This window comes from Rhinoraja longicauda, chromosome 42 (genome assembly GCF_053455715.1).
Source record: "Rhinoraja longicauda isolate Sanriku21f chromosome 42, sRhiLon1.1, whole genome shotgun sequence".
In the NCBI taxonomy this organism is placed as follows: domain Eukaryota; kingdom Metazoa; phylum Chordata; class Chondrichthyes; order Rajiformes; family Arhynchobatidae; genus Rhinoraja; species Rhinoraja longicauda.
In genome coordinates this window covers 7240878-7258738 of record NC_135994.1, presented here as the reverse complement: position 1 = coordinate 7258738, position 17861 = coordinate 7240878, and positions in this window count along the sequence as shown.

The following is a 17861-nucleotide window of genomic DNA, read 5'->3' as shown; positions in this document are numbered from 1 at the left end:
CAGCATGGAACCAGAGGCCATTCAGCCCACCGAGTCCATACCTGCCAGTGATCACCGTTCTCACTAGTTCCATGTTATCCCACGTTCTCACCCACTCCCTGCACAGTCGGGGGGCAATTTACAGAGGGGCCGATTAACCTACAAACCCGCACGTCTTTGGGATGTGGGAGGAAACCGGAGCACCCGGAGGAAACCCACGCGGTCACAGGTAGAACGTGCAAACTCCACACATGGACAGACAGCACCCGAGGTCAGAATCGAACTCGGGTCTCTGGCGCTGTGAGGCAGCAGCTCTACCCGCTGCACCAATGACCCACTCTTAAGTGAACCCCCAATTTAGGGGATATTAATTTACTACCTCGCCCTTGCTTGCAAAATATCATGGAACGCAATTAATATCCTCTGCTCTCACGAAACGGTACAGCACAGGAACAGGCCCTTCGGCCCACAACGTACGTGCTGAACATGATGCCAAGTTGTACCACTCTCCTCTGCCTGCACGTGGTCCATATCCCTCCATTCCTTGCCGCTCATGCGCTGTTTATATGCCTCTTAAACGTCACCATCGTATTTCTTCTGTCGTGCCTTCTCGGTAAAAGTATTTTCTATTCACTACGGCCTTCTATTCCCAAGCCAATTCACAATTCATCAACACAGTTTGCCAACTATTCCATGAGTTTAAAGTTCCTTTGCCAAGTTCAATTACTGGTGCTGGCAAAAGCCTTTAAAAAAATTCGGCCACTACATTACAATAGACAATAGACAATAGACAATAGGTGCAGGAGTAGGCCATTCAGCCCTTCGAGCCAGCACCGCCATTCAATGCGATCATGGCTGATCACTCTCAATCAGTACCCCGTTCCTGCCTTCTCCCCATACCCCCTCACTCCGCTATCCTTAAGAGCTCTATCCAGCTCTCTCTTGAAAGCATCCAACGAACTGGCCTCCACTGCCTTCTGAGGCAGAGAATTCCACACCTTCACCACTCGCTCGCACTATATTTCAAGCTCTTTCCGGCAAAAGAATTCCAGCACCTTTGTGGGACACGACTCTTAAATGCCGAAACTTTAGACTTCACTTAAGACTTTAGAATTTTTAGAGATAAAGCGTGGAAACAGCTTTGGCCCACCGAGTCCGTGCCGAACAGCAATCACCACACACTAACACCATCCGACCCACCAGGGACCATTTTCAATTTTACCAAAGCCAATTAACCCACAAAACTGCACAAAGCTAGAGCTAGATAGGAAGGATATTCTTGCTTGCTATTGAGGGCGTGCAGCGTAGGTTTACTAGGTTAATTCCCGGAATGGTGGGACTGTCATATGTTGAAAGACTGGAGCGACTAGGCTTGTATACACTGGAATTTAGAAGGATGAGAGGAGATCTTATCGAAACGTATAAGATTATTAAGGGGTTGGACACGTTAGAGGCAGGAAACATGTTCCCAATGCTGGGGGAGTCCAGAACAAGGGCCCACTGTTTAAGAATAAGGGGTAGGCCATTTAGAACGGAGATGAGGAAAAACCTTTTCAGTCAGAGAGTTGTGAATCTGTGGAATTCTCTGCCTCAGAGGGCAGTGGAGGCCAATTCTCTGAATGCATTCAAGAGAGAGCTAGATAGAGCTCTTAAGGATAGCGGAGTTAGGGGGTATGGGGAGAAGGCAGGAACGGGGTACTGATTGAGAATGATCAGCCATGATCACATTGAATGGTGGTGCGTACAGGCTCGAAGGGCCGAATGGCCTCCTCCTGCACCTATTGTCTATTGTCTAAAACTACAAAAGTCAGGATGGAACCCGGGTCTCTGGCGCTGTAAGGCAGCAACTCTACCGCTGCGCCACCGTGCAGTCCCTCAATTAGATTCTAACTTTTAAGTCATTCGTGGTATTTCTCACAGATGATCCTTGCAAGCTGCTCAATTAGATTCCAGCCTGCAACACCCCTGGGTATCTGTTATTTTATATATACATCACCCAAGCACAACAATTAGATCCCAGCCTGCAACTGTCCCAGTATCTGTTATTCTGTACATAAACCCCCTGAACTCCTGAACTAGATTCCAGCCGATAGCTCATTCCCGAGTATCTTTTCGTCTATAGTTAAGCCAACCCCGAGCCCATCTAACCCTTGGATAGGATTCTAGCCTGTAACTCACTCCCAGTATCTGTTATTGTACAGTTGAACGACCCAAACCCTTCGATCAAGATCGAGCTGTATTTCAAAACGCAAAGTTTGGGAGTCATTTATGAAAAGTGCTGACATGCAAGGCATGTTTCCTTTTGTTCTAAAGAAATTGAGCCACTTCTCAAAGGTTTTTATGTGATATCAGTTTTCTCGCGAAAAAGCGGAAAAAATGTTGAGCGTAGGTCAAGACACGACTGCATTCCTTACATTGCATCGCACCGCGAATTGGAGTTCCAGGGGCCACAGAAAGGTAATAGGAAGCTAGCAAAAATAAATAGAGAAGGAAACAGCGGAGGGGACTTGGGGAGGAGGGGAGAGAAGGACAAACATCAACCACAGCAACTGCAGTACAGGTCAAACCAGGGAGCACCAGGCTGCTCAGAGTAATCATTCCTCGCCTTAACACCTGCAATGTCATCTGTCTTTAACAATCCCCTGTTGAAGCCAAGATAACCCAAATCAGTCTCATTAAAGTGACCCAACTTCAATTCAGTTCAAAGGTAGGCACAAAAATGCTGGAGAAACTCAGCGGGTCAGGCAGCATCCCGGGAGAGAAGGAATGGGTGACGTTTCGGGTCGAGACCCTTCTTCAGACAATTCAGTTCGGTTCAGTTTCGTTTATCGTCTGGTGTACCGAGGTACAGGGAAAAGCTTTTTCGTTGCGTGCTAACCCCTCAGCGGAAAGACAATCCATGATTACCATCGAGCTGTCCGCAGTGTACAGATCCATTTAGTTTAGCTTAGTTTAGAGATACAGCGCAGAAACAGGCCCTTCGGCCCACCGAGTCCGCGCCGACCAGCGATCCCCGCACACTAACACTATCCTACACCCTCTAGAGATATTTTTCACATTTACCAAGCCAATTAACCTACAAACCTGCACGTCTTTGGAGGGTGTGGGAGGAAACCGAAGATCTCGGAGAAAACCCGCGCAGGTCACGGGGAGAACGTACAAACTCCGTACAGACAGCGCTCGTAGTCAGGATTGGACCCGGGTCTCCGGTGCTGTAAGGCAGCAACTCTACCGCTGTGCCATCGTGACCGCCTGATATTGTCTCGTGGGAAAAGCTTTTGTTGCGTGCCAACCAGTCAGCGGAAAGACAATCCATGTTTACAGTCGAGCCGTCCACAGTGTACAGATACATGATAAAGGGAATAACGTTTAGTGCAAGGTAAAGCCGGCAAAGTCCGATCAAGGATAGTCCGAGGGTCACCAATGAGGTAGATAGTAGTTCAGCACTGCTCTCTGGTTGTGGTGGGATGAGAGAGGAGGTAACTGGCTGAGATCCCAAGGACCAGAAAGACATTTTAACGAGTAGGAGAGATACAAAAAAATAATAAATGGGACTGAAATAGATTTTTTTAAATTGGGGTCAACATGAAAGATGAGGGAGGAAAGCATGTGAGAAAACAAAGGGAAATCAGTCTGAAGAAGGGTCTCGACCCGAAACATCACCCATTCCTTCTCTCCTGAGACGCTGCCTGACCCGCTGAGTTACTCCAGCATTTTGTGATACCTTCGAAGGGAAATGAATGGGGGGTCAGAGAGTTGAACAGCGTAGAGACAGGTTTTAGGCCGACCATTATGCCCATTTGTAATAATCCCACTTGCCTGCATTAATTCCATACCCCTCATTTAAGTGCCTGTTCGGATGCCTCTTAAAAGTTGTTCTTGGTTGTGTCTCCACCATTTCCCCAGGCAGCTCAATCCACATACCATCTACACTGTAGGTGAGAAATTTACCTCTTAAACCTCCTCCTCCTCCTCCTCCTCCTCACCTGAAACCTATGGCCTAACATGGGAAGCAGACACTGCCCATCTCTCCTGCCCGTGCCCCTCTTCATTTTATGCACCTCAGTCGTAGGGTTGCCAACAGTCCCGTATTAGCCGGGACATCCCGTATTTTGGGCTAAATTGGTTTGTCCCGTACGGGACTGCCCTTGTCCCGTGTTAGTAGGGTTGCCAACTTCCTCACTCCCAAATAAGGTCGACGTCACCGCCCCACGTATGGTAAATCTAATTTCACTGTACCTCAGGGAAGACGTGACAATAAAGGACCATTGAACCATTGAAAGAAAGAGGAGAGTAGGAGGAGGAGAGAGAGAGAGAGAGAGAGAGAGAAAGAGAGAGAGAGACGCCGGTATTTTCTGCGGCGAGCATGAGTCCGTGTTCCACGTGTGCATGGAGTGCAGGAGGCTGCTGCCCCTGTACGAATATCTGAAGGGGCTTCTCCTCAAGTTTTGGCTGCATTTTAGTCCCGCGCTCCTGGTGTTTGGGCACAGGGCAGGGAGTGGGGAGGGCCGATCGGTGGGGTGGGATCTCCCTGTCGGTTTGCTCCTGGGCCTGGCCAAGATGGCCGCTCGCGGGTCCAGGCAGCGGGCGGTCGATGGTGGCACCAGAGTCGGCTGCCCGCCCCACTTCCGGGCCTACGTCCGTGCCCACGTGTCCCTGGAGAGGAAACACGCCGTGTCCACGGGGACTCCGGAACCTTCCGTGAACGCTGGTCGCCGCGGGGAAGGGGGGGGGGGGAGGCGGGTCGAGGGCATTGAGAGAGAGAGAGAGAGAGAGAGAGAGAGAGAGAGAGAGAGAGAGAGAGAGAGAGAGAGAGAGAGAGAGAGAGAGAGAGAGAGAGAGAGAGAGAGAGAGAGAGAGAGAGAGAGAGAGAGAGAGAGAGAGAGAGAGAGAGAGAGAGAGAGAGAGAGAGAGAGAGAGAGAGAGAGAGAGAGAGAGAGAGAGAGAGAGAGAGAGAGAGAGAGAGAGAGAGAGAGAGAGAGAGAGAGAGAGAGAGAGAGAAGAGAGAGAGAGAGAGAGAGAGAGAGAGAGAGAGAGAGAGAAGAGAGAGAGAGAGAACTAAAGATGAGTGTCAAAGAGAGTCATTGAAAGATAAAACCATTGAGAGAAAGCTTAGCCTGTGGGAAGGAATAAATGCCTTAGTCAGTTGGGAAGAAAACTAGATGGAATTTATTCCGTGAACTGTTGGGTAATGCTTTTAGGATGATGCAACATGTCAAGTGAATACAGAATCAACACAAAAGGGTTTTGTGTAAGAAGGAACTGCAGATGCTAGTTGAGACTGAAGATTGGCACAAAATGCTGGAGTAATTGGCACAAAATGCCATTCTTTACGATTTAAGATAAAGGACAGTGTATAGGATTGAAAAAGATGGGCAAGAAAATACATAAAGACAGACACAAAATGCTGGAGTAACTCAGCGGGACGGGCAGCATCTCTGGAGAGAAGGAATGGGTGACCTTTCAGGGTCGACCCTTGGTCTTGACCCTTCTTCGACCCGAGACGTCACCCATTCCTTCTCCCCACAGATGCTGCCCGTCCCGCTGAGTTACTCCAGCATTTTGTGTCTATCTTCTGAAGGGATGACATACTGCATTTCAGAAATGAGTCAAAAAACAACCTTGACTTGCAACTGAAGTCGTTGAGTCTTATCACAATTCTGTAAGAAATATTGTTGTAACATCATTCTTGTTATTTGCAGTATTTAAATTGTGGACAAATCTGGCGTTTTAGAAGGGATGGGAGGATACGGTAAATATCCTGAGTATTTTCCGATGATCAGTGTATATTCTTAAAAGTAAACTGTTAAACCTGAGTTCACATTTACACTCAGTATATAACAAGGACAAGGTCTTAGTTCATGAAGGACTCAGTTTGCTTATAAGAAGTGCATTTAAGCCAAAAATGGCTGGAAAGCATCAAAATGCAACTGTGCCATCTTTTAAACAGTGGTTCTGACTGTCTCTTTGGGCAACCCAGATGGAAATTTGAGCTTATGGCAGCAGAATGTGAAGGAGAACTGAAAATGCTCCAGGTGTCCCGGCCAACGTTTATGCGAACTAAAGATAGACACAAAAAGCTGGCTGGAGTAACTCAGCGGGACAGGCAGCATCTCTGGAGAGAAGGAACGGGTGAGGTTTCGGGTCCAGACCCTTCTTCAGACTGAGAGTCAGGGGAGAGGGTAACGAGAGACATAGAAGGCACATAGGACAAATGAATGGATGATCAAGGAACGGTGGAAACCACAATGGTCCATTGTTGGCTGTGGGGTAGTTGATAACTGATACAGACAATGAATTATCTTACCTAATCCTGCCCCCATTGTTGTTTGTATCTTATTTTTTTAATTGCCATAACTATGCCATTCTTTACGATTTAAGATAAAGGACAGTGTATAGGATTGAAAAAGATGGGCAAGAAAATACATAAAGACAGACACAAAATGCTGGAGTAACTCAGCGGGACGGGCAGCATCTCTGGAGAGAAGGAATGGGTGACGTTTCGAGTCGAGACCCTTCTACAGACTGAGAATCAGGGGAGAGGGAAACACAGAGATAAGGAAGGGTAAGGTGTGAAAATGAGACATCAAAGGGGATAAAGTTCAAGGAAAATGTAGAATAGATCTTTGTTAGCTTGGGGAAGGGTGACAACGAAGCATACAGAGATAACATTTAATCAGGGGGACAGTCAGACTGGTGGGAGAACTGGGAAGGGGAGGGATGGAGAGAGAGGGAAAGCAAGGGTTAAATACTTGAAGGTATTTATTCACAAAATGCTGGAGTAACTCAGCAGGTCAGGCAGCATCTCAGGAGAGAAGGAGTGGGTGACGTTTCTTGAAGTTATTTGAAGTTCTTGAAGTTCTTGAAGGGTTACTTGAAGTTAGAGAAGTCAATATTTATACCGAAGGTAGACACAAAATGCTGGAGTAACTCAGCGGGTCAGGCAGCATCTCGGGAGAGAAGGAATGGGTGTCGTTTCGGGTCGAGACCCTTCTTCAGACTGCTCTCGACCCAAAACGTCACCCATTCCTTCTGAGTTACTCCAGCATTTTGTGTCTTGGTAAATGACAGGCTTCAAGGTCGCACGGTGGCGCAGCGGTAGAGTTGCTGCCTCACAGCGCCAGAGACCTACGTTCAACCCTGACTACAGGTGCTGTCTGTACGGAGTTTGTATGTTTTCCCCGCGACCTGCGTGGGTTTTCTCCAGGTGCTCCGGTTTCCTCCCACACTCCAAAGACGTACAGGTTTGTAGGTTAATTGGCTTGGTATAATTATAAATTGTCCCTCGTGTGTGTAGGATAGTGTTAATGTGCGGGGATCGCTGGTCGGCGCGGACTCGGTGGGCCACAGGGCCTGTTTAAGTGCTGAATCTCTAGACTAAATTAATGTCTTGATGTCTTGAATTGAGCTCCATGTGATTGTGGTCCCCTGTTTTCGAATACATTGAATATGTGATATCTAGGAAGGAACAGCAGATGCTGGCTTAAACCGAAGACAGACACAAAAAGCTGGCGTAACTCAGCGGGACAGGCAGCATCTCTGGAGAGAAGGAACGGGTGACGTTTCGGGTCGAGACAGTGACCCGTCTGAAGAAGGGTCTCGGCCTGAAAGGTCACCCATCCCTTCTCTCCAGAGATGCTGCCTGTCCCGCTGAGTTACGCCGGCATTTTCAAATGTCACTGCACCTTAATTGGTACATGCGACAATAAATTGATCTTGAAATCTTGAAATCTTGAAATCTTGTGTCTGTCTTCAACACGGAAATATCTCACTGGGTTTCAACGCTAGAGTTGAGAGCAAGACTCTGGTCACAAGGACGGGAAGATGCAGGGATCACATCCCGAGCCGTTCTGACTCAGAAGCAGGAATGCCGCCGCTGTGCCAAAGTCTGAGTGTGTCAGTAAGGTGGAGACAGAGAGGGAGGATCGCCCTTGAGGTGTTCAAAGTGGAACAGTTCGCAGACAAACAAAGGTTCCCCCCCCCCCCCCCACCCCTTGCAATCTCATGCTTACTCTTCAGCAATCTCTGATGGCAAAGGCTCGGCAGGAACCCGCAGTGCAAACCGTTAACGAGACGGTCGCTTTAATAGAGGGGAGACTTGACTCCAGCGAGAGAGGAATCTGCTCTTGGCAGCGGAAGCTCGAAATCTGGGCTGAGATTCAGGGAGCTCAGTGGAATAAACGGCAACAGGATCTGGCATCGCATTGAAAACAGTAGCTTCCAGTGTACAACTGCTGACAGAGCCTTACTGGTGAACACCCACAAACCGAATGCCTTGAAGGAAGAAAGTGCAGCACACATGAACAGGGACTGCCGCAACGCCGAAGTGATCAATCTCTTCCTCCCCGTTCCTCCGAGCCACTCTCGGGGAAAGGATGTGCAGGAAGGAACTGCAGGCGCCGGTTTAAACCGGAGATGGACACAAAAAGCTGGAGTGATTCAGCGGGGCGGGCGGCATCTCTGGAGAGGAGGAATGGCCGACGTCTCGGGTTCGAGACCCTTCCTCAGACACAGATGCTGACGAAAGGACGCAGGGCAGAAAAATAGGTGCAAAACCTTGATGCACGCGACCGATGATCATCACAGACTGGCGGCAGAAACGTCCAATGAGCCCAGCCAGACCCGGAACAAGAACATGATGACATTGTTTCAGTGTGCACATTCCTTAGAACTGGCATGGCCAGAGCAGACAGACACACCTTCTCAGCCTGGCCAAATTAACATGGAGGTAGCGAAGACAATGGTAAATGGTGAGGCAGAGGTTCACTTGCACCTCCTCCAACCTCATCTACTGTATCCCTTGTTCAAGATGTGGACTCTTGTTCAAGATGTGGTATTACCTGAATGGTGACCGATTAGGAGAGGGGGAGATGCAACGTGACCTGGGTGTCATGGTGCACCAGTCATTGAAGGCAAGCGTGCAGGTGCAGCAGGCAGTGAAGAAAGCGAATGGTATGTTGGCATTCATAGCAAGAGGATTTGAGTTTAGGAGCAGGGAGGTTCTACTGCAGTTGTACAGGGCATTGGTGAAACCGCACCTGGAGTATTGCGTGCAGTTTTGGTCTCCTAATCTGAGGAAAGACGTTCTTGCCTTAGAGGGAGTACAGAGAAGGTTCACCAGATTGATCCCTGGGATGGCGGGACTTTCATATGAAGAAAGACTGGATAGACTAGGCTTGTACTCGCTGGAATTTAGAAGACTGAGGGGGGATCTTATAGAAACATATAAAATTCTTAAGGGGTTGGAGAGGCTAGATGCGGGAAGATTGTTCCCGATGTTGGGGGAGTCCAGAACCAGGGGTCACAGCTTAAGGATAAGGGGGAAGTCTTTTAGGACCGAGATGAGAAAACATTTCTTCACACAGAGAGTGGTGAGTCTGTGGAATTCTCTGCCACAGAAGGTAGTTGAGGCCAGTTCATTAGCCATATTTAAGAGGGAGTTAGATGTGGCCCTTGTGGCTAAAGGGATCAGGGGGTATGGAGAGAAGGTAGGTACAGGATACTGAGTTGGATGATCAGCCATGATCATATTGAATGGCGGTGCGTACAGGCTCGAAGGGCCGAATGGCCTACTCCTGCACCTATTTTCTATGTTTCTATGTCTATGTTTCTTATACATCGGCGAGACCAAACGCAGACTGGGCGATCATTTCACTGAACACCTTCGCTCAGCCCACCTGGACCTACCTGATCTCCCGGTTGCTGGACACTTTAATTTTCCTTCCCATTCCCACACTGACCTTTCTGTCCTGGGTCTCCTCCATTGTCAGAGTGAGGCTAAACGCAAATTGGAGGAACAGCATCTCATATTTCACTTGGGCAGCTCACAGCCCAGCGGTATGAATACTGATTTCTCTCACTTCAGGTAGCCCCAGCATTCCCTCTCTCTCTATCCCTCCCCCACCCAAGTCGCACCAGCTTCTCGTTCTCACCCAGCACACAGCTCACAATGGCCTGTTTCCTTTATCATCGTTACTTTTTTTGCACGTCTTTCATTCATTGTTCTTTATCTCTCCACATCACCGTCTATATCTCTCGTTTTCCTTATCCTTAACCAGTCTGAAGAAGGGTCTCGACCCGAAACGTCACCCATTCCTTCTCTCCGGAGATGCTGCCTGACCCGCTGAGTTACTCCAGCACTCTGTGAAACGTCACCTATCCATGTTCTCCACAGATGCTGCCTGACCCGCTGAGTTACTCCAGCACTCTGTGAAACGTCACCTATCCATGTTCTCCACAGATGCTGCCTGACCTGCTGAGTTACTCCAGCACTCTGTGAAACGTCACCTATCCATGTTCTCCACAGATGCTGCCTGATCCGCTGAGTTACTCCAGCACTCTGTGAAACGTCACCTATCCATGTTCTCCACAGATGCTGCCTGACCCGCTGAGTTACTCCAGCACTCTGTGAAACGTCACCTATCCATGTTCTCCAGAGATGCTGCCTGACCCGCTGAGTTACTCCAGCACTGTGTGTGTATCTCTGGTAAAAACTATGGTCTACCAATTGTCCAATTAATTAGGAGAGGAAAGGCTTAATTTATATACATTTGAAAAATAAACTGGTAACCATTCAGTCGAACAGTCAGACTATTTGGTTTGAGTCAAATAGTTACCTGAGCCACTGGCAATTTGGCAAGGGACTCCTGAACCATGTGAGGCTTATTCAAGGGCCCTAATTGGCTGTTTAGGAAAATCACTTGGAGGCACAAGAGTCTGAAGAAGGGTTCCAACTCCAAATGCTGCCTGTCCATTTCCCTCCACAGATGCTGCCTGACCAGCTGAGTCTCTCCATCAGTCTGTTTTTTTGCCTCAGAAAATTACCCGCCTATCTCAAATCTGACATATTTCAGGTTCAGAGTGAGGCTAAACGCAAAATGGAGGAACAGCATCTCATATTTCGCTTGGGCAGCTTACAGCCCAATGGTATGAATATTGATTTCTCTCACTTCAGGTAGCCCTAGCATTCCCTCTCTCTCTATCCCTCCCCCACCCAAGTCACACCAGCTTCTCATTTTCACCCAACAGCTAACAATGGCCTGTTTCCTTTATCATCGTCACTTTTTTGCACATCTTTCATTCATTGTACTCAATTCGTCGAATGTTGCAAAACATACTTGGCTAATAAAGTATGATTATGATTATGATGATTATGATTGTTTTTTATCTCTCAACATCACCGTCTTTATCTCTCGTTTCCGTATCACTAACCGGTCTGAAGAAGGGTCTCGACCCGAAATCTCACCCATCCCTTCTCTCCAGAGATGCTGCCTGTCCCGCTGAGTTACACCAGCATTTTGTGTCTATCTTTAGTTTAAACCAGCATCTGCAGTTCCTTCTTCCATAATTCAGGTGTTCCAAAGTCCAGTGAAAATCAAATTCTTTGTTGATTTTCATCTGGAGATCGTGCAGAGTAAAGGCCCGGCCCATTCTCCCACCCGCCTTCATAATTTTAAATGCATCAACGCAAATTGCCAGCATTATATTTTTCCCCCAAAATCCCTCAGTAATTTATGCATTTTCTGGTCCTTGAAATGATTGTATTATTATTAAGGTTGTACAGCACCGAAACAGGCTCATGTCATTCTCTCCAGAGATGGTGCCTGCCCCGCTGAGTTACTCCAGCACTCTGTGTCTATCTTCAGAGTTATCTCAGGCCTCCTTTATGGCTTGCTGATTTCCTTCTTTAGCATGCTCCTGAATCCTCACTACTCCTCCAGGGGTACACGTGATCCCAGAAGCCTACACTTGTCCATCGCCTCTTTCTTTCTCCTGGCCAGAGCCTCAACTTCTCTCCTCATCTCGGGTTCCTGACTCCCACCTGACTTGGCCTCCAACAGGATCATGAACTCTCAGTATCACTATCACTTTTAAAAACATCCCACTTTCTGCACTTCGTCTGCCCACAAACAGCCTACTCTAATCAACTTTTGCAAGTTCCTGTCTGATACCATCAAAGTTGGCCGTGCCCCAATTTAGAACTTTAACTTGTGGCCCAGCCCTAACCTTATCCATAACTATTTTAAAGGTAATATAACTGTGGTCTCTGGTCCCCTAAAAGTAGCTCCAGTTTTCCCCTCTCCCCTTAAGGGCCCTCAACATTTTGGTCAAACTCTGATCAAAAATGTCTTTAATGATTTTGTGACTGACATTTAATGCTGTACATTGCAACGTCATTTAGCTTAGAGATACAGCACAGAAACAGGCCCTTCGGCCCACCGAGTCCATGCCGACCAGCGATCCCCACACACTAGCACTGTCCCACACACACTAGGGACAATTTACAATTTCACAGGAGCCAATTAGCCTACAAACCTGCACGTCTTTGGAGTGTGGGAGTAAACCTGGGGAAAACCCACGCAGTTCACGGGGAAAAGTTTGCACGTTCTCCCCGTGACCTGCGTGGGTTTTCTCCGAGATCTTCGGTTTCCTCCCGCACTCCAAAGACGTGCAGGTTTGTAGGTTAATTGGCTGGGCAAATGTAAAAAATTGTCCCTAGTGGGTGTAGGATAGTGTTAATATGCGGGGATCGCTGGGCGGCGCGGACCCGGTGGGCCGAAGGGCCTGTTTCTGCGCTGTATCTCTAAATGTAAAATCTAAAACGTACAAAACTCCACACAGACAGCACCTGTGGTCAGGATCGAACCTGGGTCTCTGGTGCCGTGAGGCAGCAACTCTGTCACTGTCCCTGTAACAGAGCTTTTGCAGAAAACCGACACAAAGACCTTAAGCAAAATGAAATGAACAAAATCTACAAGAGAGTAAAAACGTTTCAAATACATAGCAGATCAATCAGCATCTGTGTGGAGGAAAGACAAGAGTATGCTGATGAAAGGCAACATCATCTTTTATCCTTACAGATATCGGCTAGCATGCTATCGGGGCCACAGTTTAAGAATAAGGGGTAAGCCATTTAGAACAGAGATGAGGAAAAACTTTTTCAGTCAGAGAGTTGTGAATCTGTGGAAGGGGGGGGGGGAAGAGAGGGACAGAGGAACTATCTAAAGTTGGAGAAGTCAATGTTCAGTCTGAAGAAGGGTCTCGACCCGAAACGTCACCCATTCCTTCTCTCCCGAGATGCTGCCTGACCTGCTGAGTTACTCCAGCATTTTGTGAATAAATCAATGTTCATACCACTGGGCGTAATATGAGGTGCTGTTCCTCCAATTTCCGGTGGTCCTCACTATGGCACTGGAGGAGGCCCATGACAGAAAGGTCAGACTGGGAGTGGGAGTGGGAGGGGGAGTTGAAGTGCTCAGCCACCGGGAGATCAGATTGGTTAACGCGGACCGAGCGCAGGTGTTGAGCGAAGCGATCGCCGAGCCTGCGTTTGGTTTCGCCGATGTAAATAAGTTGACATCTGGAGCAGCGGATGCAATAGATGAGTTGGAGGAGGTGCAGGTGAACCTCTGTCTCACCTGGAAACCAATTTACAGGTTTATCTCCAAGTTACATAACAATTCTGATTTGCAAATATACAAGTCCACAAGTTATAGGAGCAGAATTGGGCCATTCGGCCCATCAAATCTACTCCGCCATTTAATCATGGCTAATCTGTCTTTCCCTCTCAACCCCATTCTCCTGGCTTCTCCCCGTAACCTCTGACACCTGCACTAATCAAGAATATGTCAATCTGCGGCAATGACTTGGCCTCCACAGCCGTCTGTGGCAAAGAGGGAGCTAGGAGATAAACTTAAAAGTAGGACCTCAAAGGTAATAATCTCTGGATTACTACCAGTGCCACGTGCTAGTCAGAGTAGAAATAGGAGGATATTACAGATGAATACGTGGCTTGAAAAATGTTGCAAGGGGGAGGGATTCAAATTTCTAGGACATTGGAACCAGTTCTGGGGGAGGTGGGACCAGTACAAACAGGACGGTCTGCACCTGGGCTGGAATGGAACCAATGTCCTTGGGGGAGTGTTTGCTAGTGCTGTCGGGGAGGATTTAAACTAATATGGCAGGGGGATGGGAACAAGAGCAGAGAGACAGAGGGGTGTAAAGTGAGGGTAAAAACAATAGGTAACAAGGTGAAAAGTAAAAGTGGCAGGCAGACAAATCCAGGGCAAAAATCAAAAAGGGCCACTTTTCAACATAATCGTACAAGGGGTAAGAGAGTTGTAAAAACAAGCCTGAAGGCTTTGTGTCTCAATGCAAGGAGTATACGTAATAAGGTGGATGAATTAAATGTGGAGATAGTTATTAATGATTATGATATAGTTGGGATTACGGAGACATGGCTCCAGGGTGACCAAGGCTGGGAGCTCAACATCCAGGGATATTCTATATTCAGGCGGGATAGACAGAAAGGAAAAGGAGGTGGGGTAGCGTTGCTGGTTCGAGAGGAGATTAAAGCAGTGGAAAGGAAGGACATTAGCTCGGAGGATGTGGAATCGATATGGGTAGAGCTGCGAAACACTAAGGGGCAGAAAACGCTAGTGGGAGTTGTGTACAGGCCACCTAACAGCAGTAGCGAGGTTGGGGATGGCATCAAGCAGGAAATTAGATATGCATGCACCAAAGGTGCAGCAGTTATAATGGGTGACTTCAATCTACATATAGATTGGGTGAACCAAACTGGCAGGGGTGCTGTGGAAGAGGATTTATTGGAATGTTTGCGAGATGGTTTTCTAAACCAACATGTCGAGGAACCAACGAGAGAGAAGGCCATTCTAGACTGGGTATTGAGTAATGAGGAAGGGTTAGTTAGCAGTCTTGTTGTGCGAGGCCCCTTGGGCAAGAGTGATCATAATATGGTGGAGTTCTTCATTAGGATGGAGAGTGACAAAGTCAATACAGAAACAAGTGTTCTGAACTTAAAGAAAGGTAACTTTGAGGGTATGAGGCGTGAATTGTCCAAGATCGACTGGCAATTGATGCTGAAAGGGTTGACGGTGGACATGCAATGGAAGGCATTTAAAGGTCGCATGGATGAACTACAACAAGTGTTCATCCCAGTTTGGCAAAAGAACAAACCAGGAAAGGTAGTGCATCCGTGGCTAACAAGGGAAATCAAGGATAGTATTAAAACTAAAGATGAAGCATACAGATTAGCCAGAAAAAAGTAGCATACCAGAAGACTGGGAGAAATTCAGAGTCCAGCAGAGGAGGACAAAGGGCTTAATTAGGAAAGGGAAAATAGATTATGAGGGAAAACTGGCAAGGAACATAAAAACTGACTGCAAAAGCTTTTATAGATATGTGAAGAGAAAAAGATTAGTTAAGACAAATGTAGGTCCCTTGCAGTCGGAAACAGGTGAATTGATCATAGGGAACAAGGAGATGGCAGACCAATTGAACAAATACTTTGGTTCTGTCTTCACTAAGGAAGACATAAACCGTCTGCCGGAAATAACGGAGGACCGGGGGTCTAATGAGATGGAGGAACTGAGGGAAATCCAGGTTAGTCGGGAAGTGGTGTTAGGTAAATTAAATGGATTAAAGGCAGATAAATCCCCAGGGCCAGATAGGCTGCATCCCAGAGTGCTTAAGGAAGTAGCCTCAGAAATAGTGGATGCATTAGTGATAATTTTTCAAAACTCCTTAGATTCTGGAGTAGTTCCTGAGGACTGGAGGGTAGCTAATGTAACCCCACTTTTTAACAAGGGAGGGAGAGAGAAAACGGGGAATTATAGACCAGTTAGCCTAACATCGGTAGTGGGGAAAATGCTAGAGTCAGTTATTAAAGATGTGATAGCATCACATTTGGAAAGTGGTGAAATCATCGGACAAAGTCAGCATGGATTTACAAAAGGCAAATCATGTCTGACGAATCTTATAGAATTTTTCGAGGATGTAACTAGTAGAGTGGATAAGGGAGAACCAGTCGATGTGTTATATCTGGACTTTCAGAAGGCCTTCGACAAGGTCCCGCATAGGAGATTGGTGTACAAACATAAAGCACGCGGTATTGAGGGTTCAGTGTTGAGGTGGATAGAAAATTGGTTGGCGGACAGGAAGCAAAGAGTAGGAATGAACGGGTCCTTTTCGGAATGGCAGGCAGTGACTAGTGGGGTACCGCAAGGCTCAGTGCTGGGACCCCAGTTATTTTCAGTGTATATTAATGATTTGGACGAGGGAATTGAATGCAACATCTCTAAGTTTGCGGATGACACGAAGCTGGGTGGCAGTGTTAGCTGCGAGGAGGATGCTAGGAGGCTGCAGAGTGACTTGGATAGGTTAGGTGAGTGGGCAAATGCATGGCAGATGCAATATAATGTGGATAAATGTGAGATTATCCACTTTGGCGGCAAGAACAGGAAAGCAGAGTATTACCTGAATGGTGAACGATTAGGAGAAGGGGAGATGCAACGTGACCTGGGTGTCATGGTGCACCAGTCATTGAAAGCAAGCATGCAGGTGCAGCAGGCAGTAAAGAAAGCGAATGGTATGTTGGCATTCATAGCAAGAGGATTTGAGTTTAGGAGCAGGGAGGTTCTACTGCAGTTGTACAGGGCCTTGGTGAGACCGCACCTGGAGTATTGTGTGCAGTTTTGGTCTCCTAATCTGAGGAAAGACGTTCTTGCCTTAGAGGGAGTACAGAGAAGGTTCACCAGATTGATCCCTGGGATGGGGGATTTTCATATGAAGAAAGACTGGATAGACTAGGCTTGTACTCGCTGGAATTTAGAAGACTGAGGGGGGATCTTATAGAAACATATAAAATTCTTAAGGGGTTGGAGAGGCTAGATGTGGGAAGATTGTTCCCGATGTTGGGGGAGTCCAGAACCAGGGGTCACAGCTTAAGGATAAGGGGGAAGTCTTTTAGGACCGAGATGAGAAAACATTTCTTCACACAGAGAGTGGTGAGTCTGTGGATTTCTCTGCCCTGCCACAGAAGGTAGTTGAGGCCAGTTCATTGGCTATATTTAAGAGGGAGTTAGATGTGGCCCTTTTTGCTAAAGGGATCAGAGGGTATTGAGAGAAGGCAGGTACAGGTTACTGAGCTGGATGATCAGCCATGATCATATTGAATGGCGGTGCGTACAGGCTCGAAGGACCGAATGGCCTACTCCTGCACCTATTTTCTATGTTTCTATGTTTAAGAATTCCACCGATTCACCACCCTCTGACTAAATAAATTACTCCTCGTCCCCTTTCTAAAGATGCGTCCTTCAATTCTGAGGCTGTGCCCTCTGGTCCTAGACTCTCCCACCAGTGGAAACATCCTCTCCACATCCACTCTATCCAGGCCTTTCACTATTCAGTAAGTTTCAATGAGGTCCCCCCTCATCCTTCTAAACCCCAGTGAGTGCAGGCCCAGTGCCCACAAACGCTCATCATATGTTAACCCACTCATCCCCGGGATTATTCTCGTAAACTTCCTCTGGACCCTCTCTGGAGCCAGCACATCCTTTGGGATATGGGGCCCACAAATATCACTGCTCCTTCATTGTCAATGATATCCTGGAATCCTGAGTGTGGGAGTAACGTCCCTAGGACTTCACTCAGAGGGTGGTGGGTGTATGGAACGGGCTGCCAGAGCAGGTAGTTGAGTCTGGGACTCTTGCAACATTTAAGAAACAGTTAGATAGGTACATGGATCGGACAGGTTCGGAGGGATATGGGCCAAAAGCAGGCAGGTGGGACTAGTGTAGCTGGGACATGTGGGTTGGCGTGGGCAAGTTGGGCTGAAGGGCCTGTTTTCACGCAGTATGACTACGTCTCTTTGACTATCTTGGTTCAAGAGATAGCTCACCGGCACCTTTTTCAAGAAAAATTCAGGAAGGGCAATAAATCATGGTCCTGCCAGTGATGCCAATATACCACGAATGAATCGAAATAATGTTTGGTGTTAAAAATTCTTCAAATGGAATTTAGATTTTAGATTTAGATTTGTTGATTTAGAGGTACAGCGCGGAAACAGGCCCTTCGGCCCACCG